The sequence below is a fragment of the Ochotona princeps genome, chromosome 5, assembly GCF_030435755.1.
Source record: "Ochotona princeps isolate mOchPri1 chromosome 5, mOchPri1.hap1, whole genome shotgun sequence".
Taxonomy (NCBI): Eukaryota; Metazoa; Chordata; class Mammalia; order Lagomorpha; family Ochotonidae; genus Ochotona; species Ochotona princeps.
Window position 1 is genome coordinate 84,083,247 of NC_080836.1, and position 25,495 is coordinate 84,108,741.

The 25,495-nt window shown below is 41.3% G+C and overlaps 1 pseudogene; it reads right to left on the reverse strand.

Moving 5' to 3' along the window:
• Window positions 1-19,256: 19,256 nt before the first annotated feature.
• On the reverse strand, window positions 19,257-20,145 carry LOC101528103 (S-formylglutathione hydrolase-like; annotated as a pseudogene).
• Between the last annotated feature and the right edge of the window lie 5,350 nt (window positions 20,146-25,495).

The following is a 25,495-nucleotide window of genomic DNA, read 5'->3' on the forward strand; positions in this document are numbered from 1 at the left end:
AGACTGCAGTCACTGCAGAAGTGTTCAGATATCAAGTGTTCCCGGCAGCACATTCCTGCCTGGAGGAGATTCCCAAGCCCCTAAGGAACACTCCTTTAACCCCAGTTCCAACCCAACTACAATCCTTACCCTGGATTAGTCTGCTGTATTGTATAGGAGCCTGCTTTATTGTATTGTATTGTACTGTATTGTATAGGAGCCTGTTTGCTCAGACTAAGGAGTTCTGAGTACAGTTTGGTTAACATGTACTAGTCTAGTTTAATAATTAATCATAGCATTTTAGAGTTGCACATTGTTTCTGAAAAAGGTACAAAGAATAAAGCCATGCTTTGCTATTATGGGATCTGTAGGTAGAGTTGCTAGTAAAAAGTGAGCTAACTTGTTCTAGGGATGTGTTTAGAAATCTTGGAAGTCCTCGACTCTCTAAAACCAGAGTGCTTGGGCTCTAGTCTTCAGTAAACCTCAACAGCAGCCATGTGTCTTTGAACTTAGATGCTCCTTGACTTATGATAAGATTATCTCAACATCAACTCATCGTAAGTTGAAAATAGTGTAAGTTACAACTGTAATTGATGCACCTAAACTACCAAATGTTGCAGGTTGGCAACATAGTACACTGTGAAGCACTGGTTTTTACTCTGTGGTAACATGGTTGACCGGGAACTGTGGCACCCTATTGCTGCCCAGCATCTCAAGAGTAACATGGTATTTCTCTCTAGCCTGGGAAAAGTGGAATGTTCAAAATTCAAAGTATGACTTCTGCTGGATACACATCAAAGCATGGCCCGGCAACACAGTTAAGATGAAAAATTGAATTGTTCCAGGAGAGCGAAGCAAGATGGCAGCTAACATGTTCCGCAACCATTTCTGCACAAGGACACTGATTTGAACAGTTACTCGTGCACCAAGTTAAGGAAGCCAGGTGAAAAACCATGGACATGGTTTCACTGTAAAGTAAGAAGAAATGCATGGAAGAAAGCAGGAGCAAGACGGGTCCACTGCTCTCCCCACCCCCATGCAGCAGGGAGAGGAATTCCTTTCCTCCAGACAAGGAGGAAGAGGGAATGAAGTCCTCAGACTAAACATATAGCATCATGTCCACCACGAGAAGGGCCACTGGGAGACCAGGCTCTGTGGCTGCTGTTTCTACAGGCATAGCATTTGGGCCTGCCTTTGCCAGGAATCCTCCATTTCCCCAACTCCTGGTGGGCACTGGAGCAATTTTCCAGTTCTGGGTAACAGAGCAAGATAACTAGAATAGATCCTGAATGTGCACGATCAGACTAAGTATCAGATAAAGCCCAAAGTTTTCAATCCCTAGGCCACAACTACATCTATCATGTTTACCCCAAAATGGGCTTGGTAGTGAGAAGCAATACACCAGACACTGGAGAGTGGGACGTGGGTGTGAGCACATGGCAGTGTCTTGGCTGATGAAACCCAGCAGTGAGAAGAATCCTACCTGTCTCTGTTCCCAGGGCCAATAGATGGGCCCCAGGGACAACAATGACCCATGGCCCCAATTAATTTGGCTTATAACCCAGTCAAGATAATTTATGTCTTGTTATGGTTGTATCAGGCTGTGGGTCCACCTCAGTAGCAGGTGTACCATGCAGCATGACTTCGTTCCTACTCCGTGCTGTGCTAATCTGGGTGGGTTATGTGTTCTGCGTGTGGTCTGACATTGTGACTTTTGTGGTCATGGTAGTGCCAAGTCAATTCATCCCCAAGCTCTAGGCATCACTACATGAAAAGGCTGGCTGTGTCTGGGGGATCTTAGGGGTGGGAAGAAAAGGAAGGGTGCTGTCAAAATATTGTATAGGAATATAGAGCTGGTGCCTCCATGGTGATGTTCAGAGCCAGGCAGAATACCAGGGTATGTGAACACAAGAAAGTGGGCCGTGAATGAACACCTGGCCAACATCAGCCTCAGGAAGAGGTTTGCAGGGATGGACCATCTCATTTTAGACACAGGCCGACCATCTGTGGATTTGGAGTGGGTACCAGGGACCAAGTGCCCTCTAGTGTTGAAATAGTGACAATGCACCACAGTAGACATGAAAAGCCTTAACCCAAAGAACTGCTTAGGGAAAGTAAGCAGATTTCTCTAAGATTAGTAAGGACAGGAAATAAAATGCCAAACCAGAATGACTAGAAATTAACATTTTGTTGCAAAGCTCTTATCTTATACTAACAAAAATCAAGAGCGACCAGGGAATACTAATGTGGATTTATCTAATGAGCAAAATAGAGTGCCAGAAGCGTAACAGATAACAAAGTGATGCCTGAAAATTTTGTCATGATAATTTAAGGTATCTGCCTTAAGGAAACTCATGAACTCACAGGAAACACAGATAAATGAGTCAGCACTCTCAAAGAGAAAATTAACTAGAGATGGAAGTAATTTTTGAAAAATCAAATTTTTGAGCTGAGAAGTATATTATGCAAAATTTAAAACACAATGGACGACATCCGTGGCAGAATAGCTCAAACATAACTAATAATCAGTAACCTTGAAGACAAGCTGTTTGAAAATATACAAGCAGAGGAAAAAAGAATGAGGTAAATGAAGAAAATTGATGCAAATATTGGAACAGCACTAAAATAGAAAGTATCAGCGTTACCGTGTTTAAGAGGGACCTAATGACCACAGGAATACATGCAGCTGTTGTACTATTGGGTCGTATCCAGCAACTTCGTTTCTTTTTTAGCTAAATCTTTTTGACATCAATCTTCAGAAGCTGCTTCAAGCTGCCATTGGGTCATTTTGACACACACTGACTCCTGTGTCACGCGGTCGAACGTTTTTGACCATTTCTTTACTTAGTGGTGCAAAAAGGCATTTCAGTCTGATGCTGGGTCTTTTTGATGAGCATGTTCTTCCTTTGTTCCTAAAAAATCCTGTGTCTGGGTGGTTTACTTCCTGGAGGAATTCAAATTCATGCATTATCAATCATTAGGAGTGGGTCTGCATAGACTTTCTAAAGTGAGATTTTGACAGTACCCTGAATGTGAGTTGGACTACATAATTGAAAGCCAAGTATACAAGCCATCCAAAGGCTATCCAAGCAAGAGGTCTAGGGAAATGCTGAAGGAATGGATCAGCACTGACTCTTTCCTTCCCTCAGCCCCCGTGTCCTAGCGGACTCGTCTGTTAGTTCTGTCTTACGAGTCTGTGCACTTTGCTCATCTTCACTGCCACTTCATTGGTTCTGATCTCTTCCTGGCTTTTCCTGGCACATGGTATAGCACCTAAAGGTCTTCAGTTTTCCCTTTCTCTAACCCATCTTCCACATACATGAATAAGTCAGCAATCTTTAATGTGCAAGGCCATCTTTATTGTTCACTTTGCTGAAGCTAGAACTGGTTTTTCTACAATTTGATGATTTCCCTGAACCTACTGTTTGTGATGTCACCCCCTCATATCAACAGCCGCTGCTTTCAAATTTGGTTCAAGTCAGAATAAAGCAAATCGCAGGATTCCATCCTTAGATTTCCATCTTAGGTTTGTGATAGGGTCTGACAGTGTATGCTACCAGCAAGTTTCCAGCTGCTGCTGTTGATGATCTGCAAGATAACATCCAAATTTGCTTAACAAGAATTTTTTTTTAAATTTATATATATTTTTTTATTGGACAGGCAGATTTACAGAGAGGAGAGAGAGACAGAAAGATCTGTCCACTGGTTAACTCCCCAGGTGGCCGCAATGGCTGAAGCTGAGCCAGTCCAAAGCTAGGAGCCTCTTCCAGGTCTCCCACATGGGTGGAAGATCCCAAGGCTTTTTGGGCTCGGCAGCGTGGCCTAGTGGCTAAGTTCCTCGCCTTGATCCCATATGGCTGCTGGTTCTAATCCCGGCAGCTCCACTTCCTCTCTGTCTCTCCTCCTCTCAGTATATCTGACTTTGTAATAAAAATAAAATAAACCTTTAAAAAAAAAAAGATCCCAAGGCTTTGGACTGCCCTCGACTGCTTTCCCAAGCCACAAACAGGGAGCTAGATAGGAAGTGGAGCAGCCAGGACACAAGCTAGCATCCTTATGGGATCCTGGCAGTTGCAAGGTGAGAATTTACTCCCTAAGCATTGCTGGGGCCTTAATGAGAGATTTAATACTGTTTCCCATGTAGATCCTCATCTCTCTCATCTTTCTCTACCCTTTTCTGAAACTTGCTGCTGTCTTCACTTCTTGTACCACGTCTGCAAACATGCTCCTTCACTGGCTCTCCGCTGCGTGGTCGTCTCACAGGGCTGCAATTCCACACTAGTGCCTTGCTTCCCTTTCTGCATGCGCCTCGAGCCTCAGAAAGATGGGCCCTCGTCCAGGGGCACTTGGTATGTAATTTGCTATGAAAATTACAAACTTGGCGTTGGAGTAGTTTATTTGCTCACTCATTTTTAAATTTTTTTGTAAAGATTTATTTATTTTTATTGTAAAGTCAGAAACACAGAGAGGAGGAGAGGCAGAGAGGAAGATCTTCCATCCGATGATTCACTCCCCAAGTGAGCACAACGGCCAGTGCTGTGCCAATCTGAAGTCAGGAGCCAGGAACTTCCTCCGGGTCTGCCACGCGGGTGCAGGGTCCCAAGGCTTTGGGCCGTCCTCGGCTGCTTTCCCAGGTCACAGGGCAGGGAGCTGGATGGGAAGTGGAACTATCGGCATTAGAACCGGTCCCCACATGAGATCCCAGCGCGTTCAAGACAGACTTTAGCCACTAGGCCACCGTGCCGGGCCTCACTCACTTATTTTTCCTAGTAGTTTATAACTATCTGTAAGTCTTATTTGGCAATGGCTCCCCACTATCAACCCTCATGGCATACAGCACACCACAGAAAGGCAGTGAATAAATGTTGTTGAATGAAATACTTATTACATTATTCACACTAAAAGTAATTAGGAGCTTCAAAGAACACACCCAGATCAGGGCTGGTGTAGTGGCATAGCAAGGTAATCCTTTGCCTATAGTGCTGGCACTCCATATGGATGCCGGTTTGTGTCCCAACTGTTCCACTTTCAATTTAGCTCCCTAATTATGGTCTGGAAAGGCTGCAGAGGATGGCTCAAGTCCTTGGGTATCTGCCCCCATGTGGAAAACAGAAGAAACTCCTGGCTCTTAGCTTCACTTCAGTTCAGTTTGGGCCTGCTGATTGATTTGGGCCATGTGGGGAGTAAATGAGCAGATGGAAGATCTTTGTCTTTCCTTCTTTCTGTAAAGCTGCCTTTCAAAAAACATGTTGTCATCTTTTTGAAAACACCAAGATTTGTTACTATCATATTACAGTTGAAAAACCTGTTTCAAATACAAGAATAGTGTAAAATATAGAAGTAACCCAATGTTTTCATAATCATATAATTAAGCAAGGTAGTTAAAACTCAGTGCCTTTATAGAAGTCTGTGATGAGACTGTGTTGTGTGGCGACAGGACATAAAGCGGAGGAGGTGTATGGCAATTCTGTTGTGCTACACACTGGGAACTCAGCTCTGCGTGAGTTACTCGTCAGCGAGCTGAAGGTCACCGGTCTTCTTTGCATGCTGCGTTTGGCTGTCAGCGGATGAGCTTCCGTGGGGCTCCTGTGGCTTCTGAACTGCATCAGACTCATTTGCTTAGCTCTGGAATCAGGATTTTAATGAACTTCTGGTGATCAGTGCAAAGTTATTTCTTTTCTACAGGACTTATTTATTTACTTAGAGGATACTTTTTGTTTTTTAAAGTAAAATGGATGCTCTCAGGTATTTGTAAATACTAATAGTTTTCAGACAGATTTAAATTTTTTTTAATTATTTATTATTTAACTTCAGTAATTACATTGTATTATGTGACACAATTACATAGATACTTGGGTTCTCCCCACCCCTCCCCAAACCCTCCCACCATGGTGGATTCCTCCACCTAGTTGCATAACCACAGCTCAAGTTCAGTTGAGATTCCCCCATTGCAAGCAAATACCAAACATAGAGTCCAGCATCTTATTGTCCAGTCAAGTTCAACGGCTTCTTAGGTATACCCTCTCTGGTCTGAAGACAGAGCCAGCAGAGTATCATCCCAGTCAATTGAAAGCTCCAACATACCATCAGCAAAAATTTACATCATTATGGAATTAATTGACATAGTAATGAGTAACCAATATGGTAAAAGTAAATGCGAGTTCCCAGTCACCTTCTGTGACCACCTCACCTATACTTCAATTTTAGTTTATACACAACATATAATATTCAAAACATAACATGTTATACATAACATCATATCATCTTAAATTAAGGCAAACATGTGGTATTTAACCTGCATTTTATGGGGAACAATGTAATGTTATATTATAATGCTATACATACAGCATGTGTCAATCAAACTAGGCTGCTGGCCTTTCCATTTCCGTTTGTGTTTGTAGTTTACCAGCTCCTGTCTCCTGGCTCTTCCAGTTCTTTACACAGTGTGTAATTCACAGTATTGGGAGCTGCAGTCACCCTCCTCTGCCGTTACTAGAGCTTGGTACTTCTATCTGATGATGTTTTGATGACTGATAGCCTCCCATTATTCCCCAACTCTCTTCATGCTTCCTAATTTCTAGTAATCACTATTCTAAGATCAGATATATTAGATATATAAATATATACATATATGTATACAGATAGACAATAACTTCCATGGGAAAGAGAACATGTGGTGTTTGTCTTTCTATGTCAGTGATGGGGTCCGAGCAGTAGGTGTGAATAACACGAAGGTGTGAAGAGAACAGCTCCCTGACTGGCAGGGCCCGGGGAGCTACCAGCTGCTTAGCAGGGCTAAGTGGATTCATCTCTGACCACCTTGACTTTTCACCCCCCTTCGCATGGGCACTCAACCACCCCACTAAGAATTTTGTAATCTATTGAGGCATTGTCTGCCCCTGTGAGATGGCTTTTACAACCAACGTAAGCTTAAGAGTTAATGTTACTGAGGATGTCCTGGTGAGTGGGCCTTTAACTACACACAGGAGTATAATTAAGTCTGTGCTGTTTACCCATTGCCAGAAAATCTGGCCCAGATATTTATCATGCTTTCTAGGAAATGGCTTGATAAGAGGGACCCTAAAAGTTATCTTGTTACTGTGACCCTAAAGGTCATTCTGCTATGACAAAGAATATAGTTACTGTGACCCTAAAGGCCATCCTGCTATGACGAAGAATATAGCTACTGTAACCCTGAAGCCTATCCTGCTAAGGCAAAAAATATAGTTACTGTGGTCTTAAAAGGTTAGCCTGTCCTTGCAATTATTTAGAATATAGAAAATGTAGTTGCTTTAGTTGTTTTCATAAATTTTTAGCTAGAGGAAATACAGGGTGATTTCACTAATATCATAAAGATATATTTTTGATTATTGTTTGATCACTTGTGAAGTTGTAGAGCCTGCAGTTGTAAAGGAATGTAATGTTTATAACTTTTTGTCTTAGACCTTCATGTTTTTTCTCTCTTGATGTATTTCTCCCATTTAGTGATAGATAAGTTGTAGAATAAGAATTGTATTAGGAGTGTATTACTGCATAAGATGTGTTATCTACTGAGAAACTCTTGGTTGCAACGTTGGAATGGATAATGCCTTGTCTAATACTGAAACAATTTGTAGAATTGTCTTTGGAAACACTCACTCATCCATTGTAGAGTTGAAACTTAAATAGAGTAACTTAGCTCATTGCTAACTGCAATTCTTTCCGCCGTTATTACCCGTGCTTTAACAAACTGTGTGAGCTTACAGACCTAATGGCCAACTAATGTCAATAACCCCAATCCCCATAGACCAAGGCCCCAGTCCTTTTAACTCATACAAGATAGGGGTCTGGTTGACACAGGCGGTGCCTAGGTTATAGTCCAGACCTGAGGAGAGCAGATGAAGACTGACAAGCCAAGATAAGCAAGGAATATGGAATCCTTCCTCAATCATTTCTCAAGAAGTTGTAAACTGTGCCCCCCTGAAGCTATGTCAATATGCCCCTAAGAAAAAACTTTGTACTGCTTCTGTATAAATAAAGCGGACAGCTTTCTTGCTTTGTCCACTACGATCAAGGAATCCTGGTGGTCCGTCTCCTTTCTTTCTCTCTTCGCGCCTCATCCACGCACCCTTCTCGAGCTCCGGACTCAGCTGGAGCTGGTCTCCGGCATGTCAGGCTTGTTTTAGTTATAATGATTTCTGATTCTACCTGTGTTGTTGCAAATCTCACAATTTATTTTCTCATGACAGAATATTCTGTTATATATATACATAAATATATAATATATTATATAAGCATTATATTTTAATATATTATATCTAATAATATACATAATATATGTTATATATTATAATACTATATGTCAATATATAATATTTTGTAATATACATATATGTAATATTCTGATATATGCTGCGCTACATACACACACATATATGTGTAGTTTTGTGTGGGGTGCTCAACATGCTTCATTTCAATACAGTGCATTATACATATATAACATTTTCTGTATGTAAGCATCTATGGATGGTCATCTTACCTGATTTCATACCTTGATTGTTGATAGTGCTGCAATAAATATGGGAATGCAGGTATCTCTTTCAAATGCTGGATTCCCTTCTTTTTTTAAAAAAAGAGATTTATTTTATTTATTTGAAAGGGTGACAGAGAGAGGGAGGGAGAGAGAGAAGACAGACCTATCTTCCACCTGCTAGTTTATTTCCCAAATAGCTGCAATGGCCAGGACTCAGCCAGGCCAAAGCCAGGAGCCTGGACCTACAACTGCGTCTCCATACGGGTGTCAGAGATCCATCATCCACTACTTTCCTAGGCTTCTAAGCAGGGAGCAGGATTGGAAGAAGAGCAGCTGGAGCTTGAACTAGCCCTCCACATTGCAGCATTGCAGATGGTGGCTTAATGTGCTGCACCATGACATCAGTTATTTTATTTTATTTTACTTCTTTTAAAATTATTATTGTCATTTTATGATAAAGTTCTATAGGCCCTGGGATTTCTCTTACCACCTCCCTAAGCTTCCTCCTCGCCCAACAAAGTTCCCCTGTATCATTATTATAGTGAAGTTCTTCACAATTAGTCATATGTCCATCATTGCAGGCATGGACAGTAGCAGAGAGTCCTGCATCCTATTGTCAAGATACAGTTAATAGTTTCATTGGGAGTCCATCTTTGATCTGGAAGTAGAGATGCATGCTGCATTGTATCCTCACATCTAGATATGACCGTCTTCATTACACAGTTACTGTACATCCCTTTAAATGAAAAGCCACGATACAAAATCAGCAACAGGAAGAAAAAGAGATTTACAATGCCATGAAGTTAAATAACATGCTAGTGAATGATTAATGTGTCGCTTAAAACTCCATGAGATATACTTTTCGTTGATCTTTGTTGGTGAGATATGTCTCCAGTAGACAACAAATAGATGGGTTTGTTTTTTAATCCAATCTACTATTCTATGATGTTTGATGGATAAGTTTAAGCCATTTGCATTCAAGGTAAATTTGAATGGGTGATAATTTGGTCCTGTCATTTTAGCAATGGGTTGTTCATTGATTTAGTCTTTTGTTATTTTGCCGGGATGTTCTTTACATTTGTCTTTGATTTTGGCGGGTGCTATTCGTCTTCTCTGTTAAGAGAACATCTTTAAGTACCATTTGTAGGGCAGGTTTCTTGACTGTGGAAAAATTTTATTTCAATTTCAAAGACAAAGGAGAACTTTGCTGGGTGTATTATCCTGGGCTGACAATTTTTTGCTTTTAGAATCCTGAACATGTTGCTCCGTTCTCTTTTGGCCTGCAGAGTTTCTTGTGAGAGTTCTCCTGTGAGTCTGATTGCCGTTCCTCTATATGTCAATTGATTTTTTTTCACATGCACATTTAAAGATCTTTTTCTTATGTTCAGTTGAAAAGAGCTTGAATATCATGTGTCATGGTAAAGATCACTTTTGGTCAACCCTATCGGAAGTTCTGTACCCCTCCTGGATGTTGTTTTCCAATTCTTCCTCCAGATCAGGGATATATTCCTTGATTATTTTATTGAGTGTGCCTTTAATTCCAGCTTCTCTTTCTGCACTTCTGGGACTCCCGTAACTCTTATATTTGGCCTTTTAATAGTGTTTTTCAATTCTTGAATACTTTTTTTTTTTTTTTTTTTTTAGCTTGACCCAGCTCTGCTTCCAGCTGTTTGTTTCTTCCTGGTGACAGGAAATATTTTCCAATTCTGAGATTCTGTCTTCTGCCTCTTTCATTCTATTTTGGAGACTCTCCATTGTACTTTTAATTTGCTCCACTGTATTCTTCATTTCTGATACATCAGCTTTCATTTGATTCATTTCCTGTCTGACATATTCCTTAAATTCCTTGTACTCCTGCATTACTTGCTTCTCATTGTTGATAAGAAGCTTTATAAAAAGTGTTTTGAATTCTGTATTCCCCATTTTCTTGATGTCTTCCTCAGTTAACTCTGAAGTTGGCAAAGGGTTTTGCTCCTTTTCAGGGGAGTCTTCAGTAATATTCATTGTACCTATATCTCCTCGTTTGCTCTTGGTCATTGTACTTCTAGTTATCTGATTCTTCTTCTTGGGGCAGGTTTCTTAGCTGTGTCACCCATAGGTCTACAATTTGATTTTACTTAGTGTGGTTGGTACACTTCTCTTTGTTTACAGTCATTTGTGCCACTCCCTCCAGGGAATTCCAGGTCTGGGTTCTTTTGGTCTGTATAGCCCCAGCTCCTGGCTCACCAGTCTCCACCTCCTGTGATCCCATGCTGAGACTGCACCGTTGTTTGTACAAACTTTCTTCCTCTTCTGTTTGGAGCAGTTCCCAGGATTAAGGAGATACCAGGAGTTCTATATAGCTGGGTTGTTGTTGGTGGTAATATTGCCAGATCCTGTTGGCCATTAGATCTGAGGGCCACACTGACCTCTTTTCAGTTGTATGATGTCGAAGTCAGTATTATTTTCCCTACAGAACCAGTTTAATGCACTGAGGTCAGTGATTTCACTCCCAGATCAGTGCATGCATAGCTCATTATTGTCTCTGCAGTCTTTAAGCTTTTAGTATACTGTACAAAACGGTGCCTGACATGCAGTTCTTGATCTGTTGGCCATCATGCTTGTGGGCTACCCAGACCTATCTCGGTTGGAACCTTGTGGCTGGTGGAGTTCCAACTTCCGGTGGAGTTCCTGGCTGCCAGTGCAGTTCAGATTGCGGCTCACTAATTGCAATGGAGTATTGGTCACTGCAACACCACACCGTTGTGTCCTCTGGTTTCCTGTGTCTGTCAGTCTTCACGTACCCTTCTGCTCTTGTTCTGTCCTTTCCTATTTCCTGGAATGTGCCCTCTGCTTCACACCTGCCAATGTTTCTCGGTTTGTTTAAACACGTCCTTACCCTATTCCACCATCTTGATTTTCCAGCCTGACTTTCCTTCGTTCAGGTATATAATATGCAGAAGTACAATAGTTAGATCATGCAGAAGATTTGTTTGTTACTTTCTGAGCAGAGGCTATCCTGCTATTTCTAATGGCTGTATTTATTTGCCTTATCACAAACTATGTATTCAAGTAGGCTTTTCTTCACATCTTCACCAATATTTGTTATTTTTTGTTCTTATGGTGATAGCCACTCCAATTGAAATAATTTAATTTTCTAAGATATGTGAAAATAAACTTATTCATTTATGTATTTGTGAAATTGTGCCACATGTTTAGTTAGTTCATAATAATCCTGAATAGTTATTTGTATTTTTGTGGTATCCATTGTTATATATCCTTTTTTTTTTTTTTTTTGCTAAGAAACAGTTCTTTTTTTTTTTTGTAAAGGAGAGAAAGAGACGACAGTGAAGCAGAGAGAAAAATATCTTTCATCTGCTGATCCATTTCTTAAATGGCTGATGATTCATTTCTTTTTTCTTTTTTTTTAATATATATTTTTATTATATTATTTATGTATCTGAGGTGAAGGGGGATATTGAGGGAGAATCCCCACCCAGTCTCCCACCTGCCCAAGGTCCCAGATGTGGGGCATGCTGAGATACTTGCTCAAGTGGTCTTAATAGTCTTCCAGTTATGGATCGCTGCCAGTCACATCCCTCCCAGCTCGATTGGGTCATTGAAGAAGCCACTGATTGTCACAGTCCATCATGGAGTCTTCATTTGCCCAGTATTTCGCTGCCCAACGTTTAGCTGAGGTGGTTGATTGACCTGTTCCGTCCTCCGTCCTCTCCTAGCCTGGGCTCTGAGTCCAGCAGTTAGATTGGGGAGATCACCAAAGAGACTTAGAGGTATTCCCAGATCAGATTCCCGCATGTTCCAGCAAGCACCAGGTCCGGCACAGTCCATCGCCACAATCAGTTGGTGGTTGCAATTGCTGGGCTGGCTCCATTCTCAGTCCCGACTTGCACTGGAACCAAGGGTGTTGCAGTCCAGCCTGGTTCTGCCCAGCATGCACTCGACTCTTTCATCAACCAGTGGGGTCTGCAGCCCAGTCGGGGCGACCCACAATAACCGCCACCAGGCCCGCCCCTCACCCTGGCCTGCCAGTATACATAGCAGACTAGTCCAGTCTGTCCCGCTTCCCATATGGCTCCAGTACCTGTCAATGGGCATTGAAGAACTAAGCTTCGATGATTCATTTCTTGATCAGCTGGTGTTGGTGGGAGAGTAATAGATTAGTGTCCTGTGACCATCTCTGCTACAATGCTAGAAGGCATTTGGAGTCAACAACACCCCACCTTGAAGGATAGCACATCATGTAGTAAGACCAAGGTTTACTTTGCAATGGGCTGCCTGCTGCAAGGCTTCAACCAATAAGCAGATGATTGATACTGGTGAGATAAAAGTCAAACTGACAGTAGCTACAAGTCTTCATTTGGGACCAGGGATGATCCAGGAGCTTTCGTGCACACCATTGGCCCAGGGACAAGGACTGGTAGTCTCTTCCCAGTGAGGATTTTGCTAGGTTGGAGATGCAGTCCAGTGTTCACTTTTATTGTTTCTTATTGTCTGCCTTTGGTTGGGAGAAGTGTGGTGAAGGCAATCCCTTGGCCGTCCAGGGTCACACTAAGCCGGGCTGCACCTGAGCCTCACAGTGGTGACAGGATGCTACACCAGCATGTGAACATTTGTGAAGCCTGAAAGAGGATAAGGGTGACACAGGTTGAAACAGTCATCTGTCCAGGGCACAGGTCTCCATCTGAGACAGCAGCAGATCTTGGGGCTCCTGTCAACAAAAGTCTCCTGGCTTTGGCTACCGTGCCTCTGTATTTCTCTGGTGCTTCTCCTTCCATGTGGTACTGCTTGGATCTGGGAGAGAGGTGACACAGCAATGCTTTCTTTTCAATGAGTCTTCTCACGTGGTGTGTGAAGGTGACTTTATGTATGAACAGCTGTTCAAATTTGTGTCTCTGTAGGGAGACCTCTGGATCATCTTTGCTGCCATATCACTCCACCTTTGTAGTAGCTGTTTCTATTCATCTTCAAAATTATAAGAGCTGTTAGGTGCATCATTGGATTTTATTATGAGATGTGTTAAGCTGATGTATCACACATTTAACATTTTGAAAACTGTTTCAATTTATTTTTGCTTGTAATTCTAAGCATTAAAATTTCATTTACAACTTTAAATAGCAACAGCCCATGTATTTTACTTTATGTGTTTAAAACATTGTTGTAAGGGATCCATAACTGTCGATAGGAATTCAAAGGTTGTATGGACACCAGAAAAGTTGTGAACACTCACTATGGAAAGTAGAGTATGGACTGCATTTTGTTGACATTCATTTGGCAGCATACATTTGGTAGGAGAATTTTTAAAAACAAGTAGAAAGAAATTTAAATTCATTCTAGATGCTCAATTTTCCATTTAAAGAGTTCATAAAATGATAGAGTGGTTAATGAATTGTGACAGAAAATTTTATTCTATTATTGTGTACAAACTGCAGGTAAAAAATTCTTTGATTCTTTGGGCTACATACTTATGGTGCAGTAATAGTTAATTAATTTCTGATACGTCTCATCTCATTATAGATCTATGTAATAGTCTTTCAATTTTAAACTGAGCCTCGAGGAAGATTAAATGCATATGTATTCCAGTTTGTATAAAGTTTCTAGATCCATACAAATTAAACTTCCTCTGTCTAAATGACCCTAATCATTTTAATTTAACTAGATAGGGCTTATTTCCTTTCGACAGAGCTTGTCATGTTGAATCTTATCCATGGAGACGAACAGCATGCCAAATGGGTAATAAGTATTCCAGATGTTACCTTGCTGTATTCCAGCAAAGTTATTAATAAAAGTCAGTTGCTTCTTGTCTTTTTTATCCCCGATTGTTGCTGAGAATATAAATTTCTTTTCTTCCCATGAAGATATGGTAATTTGAAAGTACAGTAAAAACCTACTGTAGAGGAAGGTAATCTTTACAAAAAGGCATATCCATCCCCACTGGTGCCTTGGGGACTCTCAAGGCGGTGGGAGAGATTGTAAGGGAAGATGAAAAGTTTGCAGCAGAGCTTGGAGTTTGAGTGTAAGTGTGTGTGTGTGTGGTGTGTTTGTGTTGTGTATGTTTGATAAGTGTGTGTGATGTGTGGTGTGTGTGTTGGAGGGGCTGGAGAGATAGAGAGGACACGGATATGAGGTCTGATTCGAGGACACCATCTGGTTAAAGACATGGCTTTATTTCTTATTACATTCCATGTAAGCATAGAGGGCTTCATCCATTCACCTCCCCATCTGCCCTCCACACTACCCCTTCCCAACATTTCTCCCTGTGTTGTCACAATGGTGTAGTTGCTTAGTACAAGTTACAAGCTTAGCTTTCTGATATTTAAATGTATCATGACATAGTAAGTATAAGAAAAGGTAAAAAAAGCCCCACTAGTATTGTACTGTAAAGGTATATTTATAAGTGTGTGTGTATTGTTGTTGTTATTGTTGGGGAGAGGTTAATGAGGACCATATACCAGTAGAGCTATTTCATTTCTTTTTGGCTGGAAAAAATGCAAATGGGAGTAACTGTCTTTGATTATGATGAATTGTTCCTAAAATATGGTAGGAAGCATGCAGGTGGTTTGTACCATCAAGTGTCAACACATCTGTGCTATTAGGACAGTCCCAAGAGCCCTGCACACAACACAACCTAAAGGTCTTTTGGTGGGGCCTCGTGTGTTCACCCTCAAGCAACTGGAAGGGATATTTGAACAGAACACGGAGAAACACTGGGGGAAATGTAAATAGAATTTACTGAGTAGGAGTGAGATTGACAGTTGATTATTGTTTATAACCCTTGTGTATATTCCTGCTGAACTATTGCCTTTTTACTTTTTTATTTGTTGAATTCATTATTTAGTGGAGCATGGAGCCCTTGACAGTAAGGTAATTTAGAAATACATTATATCAAAAATTAAAAATCAGATAAAAAAAGGAAGAGGGAAGAAGGAAGGTAAAGAAGTAATATATGTGTAGAATTATGTATTTGTGAATGATATTAAATCTGTTCTCTTTATATCAATATTTTAAATATAAAAACACTTGGAATTTCATGAATTGCATGTGAATTTTTCCTCAGTGAAAAAAAATTTTGAACTTCCTTTTACTTTTCCCTTTTTTAAATTTAAAGTGATCTGAAACCTTTGTGTTTCTAAAAGTGTAAAAGGGGTATTTTAGTGATACTAGACACAGGAAAGAGACCTGAATAAAAACTGAGAAAGTGAAAGAAAGTTGTGTTTTCAGAACACTTTCTCAACTGACATCATGATGACATTATAATGTCACATTTATATATATATAGGGGAGTCTTCATAAGATTCATGGAAAATTTATACTAGGAAAATTATACACGAATTTAAAAGATGTTTGCACCAAATAACCTTATATTTAATACATTTGTCATGAAATTTGGGAAGAATCGTACAGCCTTTCACGTCTATCGTCTTTCATGATTTTGGCAGTCTTCAACAACAACATGATATTCAAATTAAATTGTTTTAAGCTTCAAAGTGGAAGAAGCTTAGCGCTGATGTCATATTTATTATGAAGTCAATACATGCTCTATCTTCAATGCTCTGAGTGGTTATATGGGTTTATCTATTTGTATACTGTTTCTTCAAATGTCAGGAAACAAGGAAACCTTCCCAAGTTGTTCAAATCCATTAATTGTTAAACTGAGCTCTCCTGACATCTGCTGGACAGAATCTGCTTTGCACACCAGTGAAGTGAGTAGGTGGTTACTACTGATTAGTTTACAAGGTCAAGCTATACTAGAAAACATAGAAAATAGAACTTAAATAAAATCAGGGTCATTAACTTGTCTGAAACAAATCTAAATCAATATACTAAAGTCAATTTCTCCAGTTATTGAAATACATTTCCATTTAGATGGCTTAATGTGTCTTTTCTGAGTGCCTTCAGTTTAGTAGGTGCTGCATCCATTCAGCAGGTCCAGTCCAGGAACCAGTGATTACTTGCAAGGAATGGGGGCTCTGGTTGGAATGATAGTTATTAAACAGATGATGGCAAAGGTTCGAGCCAGACTACCACCTCTCATCAGTATAGAGAACTGGGTGTACCCATTGCTCCGAGAATGTCTTTGTGGAAGGAGTAAACAAGAACAGGTTTTGTTCGTTAGGCAATCCAGGCAGCCTCAAGGCCTAGGGGCTGTTCATGGACACTAGTATGGAAGTTGTCCTAAAAGTACAACACAAAAATAGAAAATTGAAGACACTTCGTTTTGGGTTAAATGTCTGCAGGGGCCTCAGTTGTGTGTGGAAAGTTGCACTGTTCTTCAGTTCTGCTTCCAAATGTTAGGAGCTGCCTTGTCCAATGCTAACCTCTGTGTTTTTCAAATTTAGTATTTGTCAGTTTCATGTTAGACATTCTCACTTTCCCAGACTTCCTGCTTATGCAGGACGAACTCTGATGAACTTGTTTTTAGTGCATTACACAACTATTTGTAGCCAAATTTGCCAAAAGAAAAATTACAGAGTTCCTTAAAATTTTATGGAAAAAGTGAAATCTGCATGCAAGCAGTGCAGAGGGAGCTCATGATGACATTCATGGCCATGTAACTGAAGGAAGGTGGAATCCAACCAAGAAGAGAGGTCAGATTATGTATATACTTAGTGGAAGAGTGTTCAAGAGAGGAAGGGACACATTAGAAGAGACTAACTAGAGGAGGCAGGACCAGTTCTCAGCTGGATGCTGACCTGGCTCACCTGGAAGGCTTGAGCACATGCTGGTGGTTCTCAACCCCATAGTTCCTGACATAGTAAGTCTTGGTTGGACCCTAGAACCTTTCTAAAGCCCCATCTTTTAATACCGACACATTGGGGATTGGATTTCAGCCTATGAATTTTGGGTGGACACAGACGTTCAGATCATAACAAAGAGTTAAAAGAAAATATGAGGGATTCCTGTGCCTCAACAACAAAAACAAATAAATTAAAAATTCTCCCCCTCCCCTCAGCCCTAACCAAAACCAGTTAAAAATGGACACAAAGTTTAAACAGAGACTTCTCCGAAGTAAGTGTACAAGTAAATGCCCAACAGGTGTATGAAAAGGTGCTCAGTGTCACTAACTATGGGGAAATGTAACGAAAATGACAATGAGACAAAAACCTCACATCTGCTAGAACGTTGCAAGCACTGCTTGTGGACATGTCCAATGGTGTGGACAAGACAGAATACAGGATAGGGTTTCTTTATTTTTTTATGTTTTTAATTGGAAAAGCTGATGTACAGAGGAGAGGAAAGAAGCAGAGGAAGATCTTCCATCCGATGATTCACTCCCCAAGTGACCACAACAGCTGGAGCTGCGCCAAATCGAAGGCAGGAGCCCGGAACCTCCTCCGGAAGATCCTCCGGGTCTCCCATACGGGTTCAGGGTCCCAAGGCCCTGGGCCATCTTCAGCTGTCTTCCCAGGCCACAAACAGGGAGTTGAATGGGAAGCAGAGCTGCCAGGATTAGAACAGGCGCTCATATGGGATCCCGGTGCATTCAAGGCTAGGACTTCAGCTTCTAGGATACCATGCCAGGCCAATGTGGTTTCTTTAAATAAATAAACACAGAACTACCCCATGGTCTAGCAGTCTTGTTTTTGATTATTTACTTAGCCAAGAAAACTACTCCTATGCTCAGGGTAGCATTGTACTACTACAATAAATTCGTAGTAGCCACAATGTGGAAGTAATTTCAGTGTCTACTGATGAATGAATGGATAAGTAAAAAGTAGCATAAACATACAATGGAATATTATCCACCATAAAAATGAAAGAAACCCTGACACATATCACCACATAGGTGAACCTGAAAGGCACTGTGCTAAGTGAAGTTAGCCAGTAGTAGAAAGACACATATATCATGATTCTAGCAAATGAGATATCTATAGCAGTGCAATGCACAGAAGTGGAAAGTAGAATATGGTTTCTAGTGGCTGAAGGGAGGGGAAAAGAAGATTTGAATGGGGTTGGAGTGTCAGCTGTGCAGATGAAGAGGTTCCAGAGATCCACTGGACAATGCTCACAGTTAGGGGTACCATACCGAGTGTCTGAAAGTCACGGACTCTCTCAGCATCACAGTACTTCTGCACACTGAGACGTTCTACTACCTTGGTCATTTTCAAGCTCAAGTTTCAGGAAGTTTAAAGTCTACCTCCATACCACCCTGAACATGCCCAATCTTGTCTGATCTTGGAAGCTAAGCAGGGTCGGGCCTGGTTAGTACTTGGGTGGGAGGAAGTTTAAAAAATAACCTGAGTTTAACTGCGAAGTTTATTTTAATCTATTTATAAGCCAGTGGAGAGCAAATACTCAAACGTATTATGTATTATATTTTAGTACAATGGATATCTTCCATGCTTTAATGGAGATCTTGCTTGGGAAAAAAAATGAAGCTGTTTTTACATATTCCTGAAATACACTAAAAAAATCACCTTCAGTTCTGGTTTTGGTAGCACTCCGTTTCATGACAAAGTAAAATTTGTTGTCTTTTTTCATCATTAAAAATTTATTAACATCCTAAAGGAATACAATTTTGTTCTTACAAAAATTATTACTTTTATTGGTGAGCTCAAATTAAACTTCTGCATGTGACAAGAAAGTATTTGTGGATAATACAACAGGAATTTCCAAGTGAAAGTGGAAAAGCTGTAAAATAGTACTTTTCAAGGTGAACAGCAGTAACATAACCTTGCATATCACAAATAGGTTCATTTATTCAGGTGACTCAACTGTAGAATGAAGCCATTTTAGCATTATGAAATCCAATGTTTTGAAATCTTTCTCAGCAATTCCCTTTATTACAGTTTTTCTTCTCCAGAGATTTTCTTTTGTGAAGTTTTCGTGCATTCAGGAATTTGGCATAATGTCTAATGTGCTCAGCAATGAAGGTTGCAATCAAGTGGCCATGATCCCTCTTGTGATTTAAAAACAACAAGGATTTTCCTCTCCACATAGGCAGCTATGAAGTTCTCGGAGTGTAACTCGTTGTAAAACTCATCAGCTTTTCCTTGATCAATTAGTATGTGCAACTGAGGACCTGTATAGTATTTCACAAGATGGGCAGCATCGTAAGTCTTCTGTTTATTTTGGTCTGATCCCAAAAAAGGTACCAAAGGCTTTCTGCTCCAAATACAGAGTACTGGGTTGCGCATTGGAGCAAATGCTGACACAGATTTGTATTTTCCAGGACTTTTTTCAAAGTACAAATTAGAACTCCATGACCTCCCATGGAGTGGCCAACAATAGACATGCTTTGGGGATACACTGGAAAATTGGCATTTGTGAGCTGGGGAAGCTCTTCTGTTTTTTAAGAATGTGTCCTGTAGTTGGTATTCCAGAGACTCTCAAGGGCACCTGCATAAAATCCAGCATCAGGGCCAAAGTCCCAGCTGTCATCTGTAATATTGCAGCCACGGTGGCTGGTATCTGGAGCAATGACAATAAGGCCATGTTTAGAGGCAGCTTGCTGAAAACCGGATTTTGTTATGAAATTTTGTTATGTGCAGGTTAAACCAGATAGAAAACACAGTACAGAACACTTTGCAATCTCTGCCTTTGGTGGCAAGTAGACACCACATCTCATTTTGCATTGCAGTTCAACACTGTCATATTCAAAAAACTTTCTGGAATCACCCAAAGCTCTTGCTATCGGAAACCTGTTTCAGAGCCATTCTCCTGTCAGTCACTGTCTGCTTATTGCTTTGCACCACAGACTGACGATCCTCTAGCTGAGGCAGCAGCGCAGAGGGAATCCTTGCTATCTTTTCTATGTCCTGCTTTTCCAAGTTGCCCCTGCTTCTGAATTTCCTCATTTAGTTACTGGTATTACCAACTTCTGCTGGGGTCCGTGCAGTAGGTGTGGACGGCACGAAGGTGTGAAGAGAACAGCTCCCCTGCTAGGCAGGGCTAGGGGGAGCTTCCAACTGTTTGGCAGGGCCCGGTGGATTTCTCCCTGACCACCTTGATGCAGTCTCACCTCCTTTTTGCATAGACACTCAAGCAACCCATTAAGAATCCTGTAATCTATTGAGGCATTGTTTGCCCCTGTGAGATGGCTTTGGCAAGTAATGTGAGCTTCAGAGTTAATGTTATTGATAATATTTTGGTGAGTGGGCCTCTAACTGCGCACAGGAGTACAATTAAACCCATGCCATTTCTGGACACCTTATTGTGTACCTACCCATTGCCCTGAAATCGGGTCCAGATATATAGCATGCCTTCCGGGAAATGGCTTAATAAGAATTTTACAAAGTAATGGAAGTGATGGGAGTGAGAGCTGAGGCTGCTATGGCAATGAATGTGGTTGTTGTTGACTCAGGGGCTAGCCTGTCTTTGCAGTTTTTTGGAGCGTGAAGAGTGTAACTGTTTTAGCCGCTTTTGTGGTTTTTGGCTGGAGGAATTGGGGATGCTTTTGTTAGGCAAGGATACTTTTGATTGTTGTCTCATTGTTTGTGGGGTTGTGGAGTCTGTAGTTGTGGGGGATTCTGTATTAGGGATTTCTGTTTTGGATTTTAGGTTTTTTCCCTTGTGGCCTGTTTGATGATGGATGGATTGTGGAAGTGAAGAATGTGGTGAGAATGTGCCACTGGTTGGCGGATGGTCGCGTGCGCCTTGGCCTTGGAGTCCTGGCTGTTGCTCCATAGCTACTGTTAAAGAGTGAATAATGGCTTGCTTTAAAAAATATGAATACAGTATTTTGCAGAATTATCTTTTGAGACGCCTGCTTAGCCTTGAAGTGCAGACGGAGTGACCAAATGTCTGTACATGCCCCCTGCGTCATGAAGTAAAAATAAAATAATTAGTTGCTTGTGCAGAGGCTTGAGAGGTATCTGAGTAAATAAAAAGGACAGCTTTTTCTTAGGCTGTGTGTGAGAACGCACCAAGTGTCAGTGTCTGTGTCTTTCTTTATCGCTGACTCTACGCACCCTTAACGAGCTCCGAACTTGGCTGGAGCTGGACTCCGGCAAACTTCCAAACAAAGGAAGCCATACGTATTCTCACACCATTGTTTCTTCAAAATGCAGTGTCGTAAATTTTCATTAACCTGAAATGTCTTAGGAATAAAAATTCTGGAGTCCAGCCAAGACCTGCTAAATTCCAAACTCCTCAGGTGGGAACTAGCCATCATTTCAAGGTCTGCAGTTATTCTAATTACAGTTAAATTTGAGTACTATTACTTCAGGCTTGCTTGACAGTATGCCCCAATCCTATCTACAATCATTCATACCTCCTGTATCTTTGTAATACACGCAGCTGTCTTCTTTTCAGCAATGCACTTAAATGCACATGTTTTGATTCTTAATTTTTCTTATATTTTGTAACATCCATGTCAGGATTAGAGATGATTTCTGCATTACTGTAGCATATTATACTGTTCTGAATGTGCCTATATATTTAAACTTCCTAGCAAGTGTTACTGCCTTTTCATTTCCCCTTGAAAGATTCCCTTTCTTGTAAGATTTATGTAGTAGCTGTGAGTTTTTTCTGTGCATCTTCATCTGAGAACACCTTTATTTTCTGTTTTTTTTGAAGGACAGTTTTGCTAAGTATATTTTTATTGACAATTTTTTCCTTTAACATTTGAATACTTGTATATATCATCACAATTGCTTCTAACATGCAAGGTTTATTGGGAGAAACATAGTGATCATCTTATAAATACTGCCTCTAGTCTTGCTACTTTGAAAATTATCTGTAATTGATTTTTGACAACTTAATTATAATTTACCTCAGTTTAGATTTCATTGGGACCATCATTGTTGAAATATGTTGAAATTGTTGAAACTGAACTTTCCATTTCCTTTTCTAGATTTCATCTGTGATTCTTTTTTTAAAAAAAATCATTTTATTTTTAATGATGTTGACATAGTTGAGAGGGACGCATGCCCATGTGGAACACTGATTAGTGTGGGGAGGGTCGAAGAATGACGGGCAGGAAGTGGGAGACTACTGCCTCCAATCTCCTGTTACTTCCTGTATCTGGGAAAGTGGGGAGAGAAGGAGAGAAGGCTGCTCCTGGCCGCCAACCACATTAGCGCCCATGTCAGGAGAGATTGATCCTGGTTGCTCTTGCAGTCCTTCAGAAAGACAGAAAGCTACAGGCATAGTGTACTGTTCTCCCTCTCTGCTTCCCACAGGAAAAGTCTCAAGTTATACACCTTCCGATTAGGCTAAACCTAATTAGAGCAGTTGATCCTGTCTTCTTGGTTGATGCCCCAGGTCATTAAGCCGTGCCACTTCAGTAAGTCCTTCAAATGTCTCCACTTCCTCCTCCTCCTTCTTCAGATTTACTTACTTTATTTGAAGGTTACAATTATAAGAAGAGACATTCCATCTGCTAGTTTGCTCCCATAATGGCCACTGTGGCCAAAGCTGAGCTGGTCTAAAACTGGGAGCCAAGAGCTTCTTCCAGGTTTCCCATGTAGGTGCGGGGAGTTAAGAACTAGAGCCATCCTATGCTGCTTTTCCAGGCTGCTAGGAGCTAGATCACAAGTGTAGCAGCTGGGATGCTGGCACCCACAGGCTGAAGGTGAGCTTCCCATGCCATGATCTTGGCCCTGAACCCACTGCCTTCAATAGACAGAATACTGTGTGCATGTTCCACTATTTTCCTTCTCTCACAAATGAGAAGCCTCAGCTTGTATACCTCCTCCTCATCATACTGAATGTTTTTGGCTGCGGCAACTTGACCTCCATCCTTATTTGTACCCAGTGGCTAAGACAACAAACTGCCAGTTCCAAAGTACTCTGAGTGGGGCAAGACCAAACCAAGCATCCAGAGCTGCCCTCCTGAAAGCCTGATTGCTGGCCTGCTCCCCACTGTCTTCTTCCTTCCCGAGGGAGAAGTCAGGAGCTGGAAAGATGTCCTCTATCAGTGATCAACCACATCTGCTGTGTACTTACTTAGTGCCCTAAACCCGAAAATGAAATCCTGCTGCTGACGGTAGTTTGGACTGTATATTGTTAAATCAATGTTTCTGTGAGGGAAAGGTAGCTGGGGCTTTCTGTTCTAGCATTCTGCTGATGTCACTATTTGGGAACTGAATTTTTAATGGGGCTGGTGAGATACTACAACAGAAAAAATACAATATGCTGGACATTCACTATTATAAGTGGTAGAGTATGCACTGGTTACATGAGTCATCTACATATGAATCAATAGGGCTAATAATTCCCACATTCATTTGTGTCAGGCTTTTGTTAGGTTGAAGCAGACGTAGAGATGACCAGTCAACAAAGAGAAAATGTTTGAGCTGCCTGGCCCACGTCCTGGGGCCCACCTACTAGGTGGGTGTCAGGTTCTTAAGCCTCAGGGGTGGGAGATCTGGTGATGCTTTCAATGCCTGGCCCAGGTACTTGGATTTGCCTGAAAGAACATGTCCTACTTAATGAAAAAGGTGCAGCAGTGGACACAGATCCTGTTGTAAAAGGAGAATGTGGCAGTTCATTTGGTGCTGTAGCAGAAGAAGGAGAACAGAACTGGACAACTACCTCAAACAAACAATGACAGCAAAAATCTCAGTGAATTGAACCAATGGACACTGGGAAGATGACATCATCCTTGAATAGGTGAAATCGACAGCATTTCAGAACTACCCAACCCATTTGGACAGAACCCTCAGAATATGTACACATTGAGACTTTGGATTGATACAAGGTGGTGGTTCCTCATCTCTGGGTACTGGGACATGTGGCAAGTCATGAGTGGTTTCCCCCTTTGTCTCTCCCCTTCACCTGGAAACAAGAAGAAATAGCAAATTTGAACGCAGTGAGTTCACCCAATTTTCCCTATTAAAAAGAGAGAGAGAGAGAGAGAGAGAGAGAGAGAGAGAGAGAGAGAGAATGTAGTTTAGAAGGTCAGCAGAGCGGGGTCTGAAATAAGACCTCAGCCTACCCAGGCACTGGGTGCAGGCCTTTTAAAGGTACTAGCTGGAGGAAGTTGTGTGTTTTATACCAGGAATTTGGAAAGTTCCATGGGCAGCAGTTGACCACAGGCAGGGGACATTGAACACACAGCTGCTCATTTACAATGTGTTGTTCTGGTAGTTTTGAATTTCCCAGGTAGTGCACTTCTAATGATTATTGCTGGGGAAGTAGGCATTCCAAGAAGTTTAGAGTGAATTGTCTTTGTTGAAACCAATCCAGCCCTTTAGCGTATATGCAGAGAGAAAACTGTTCATGTTGCCTGGAATCGGTCTTGGGAAAAGGGAGCCAGGGAACTGGGTGAAGACTCAATGGCTACGTTCTGTTGAGAGGCCTTAGTTAGGGAAGTGGTTCCTCTCTAACCTCATGCTAGGACCGAAGTTGTAGGGTCAGTAGCTGGTACAGCAAGAGAATGTTGAGACATGGTTTTGAGAGAGGTTTTGGATAATTGAGTGAACAAGTTGCTTCAGTAACTGAAGTATGGATTGTCCTAAAGATAGAAGAAGAAAAAAACAACATGTTTGAGGAGCGTGGGAAGGGGCAAAAGCCAAGGTAGCCAGACAGATTTCTGAAGATAGCTGCTGCAAGTGTGACGTCTGATGCTGAATGTTGTGTTCCTTGTCTGCCAGTTTGTGAGCAGCAGCATGGACAAGACTGGACTGATTGACCTAGAAACAATACTCTTCCTTTAGTAAGAAGCAGGAACACCCCTTTCCCACCATTGGGCAGGTCCAGACCTCATTGATTTTTTAGGGTGAATGCAGCCAAATAGTTGAATTCCTGTGGGGAGCCATGCAGTTGGGTCAGATGGCATGAGTGAGTGATGAGCACCGCTCCTCGGTTAGCAAGGCTACGAGGAGTTTCTAGCAGCGAGGCAAGGCCCGGAAAAATGTCTCTGGTCACCTTATTGCTGCCTCACCCCATTGTATGGACACTCAGTCACCTCTCTGATGTTTCATAGAATTCTCCTGAGGGGGGGTGGTGTTGTTTTTCTGCTAATGTGAAGTGATTCCTGTAACTGGTATGACACCTCAAATTGATCAATCATGTTATGATAAAAACATCTTTAGCGACGTCAGGCTATGACACACAGCTGAA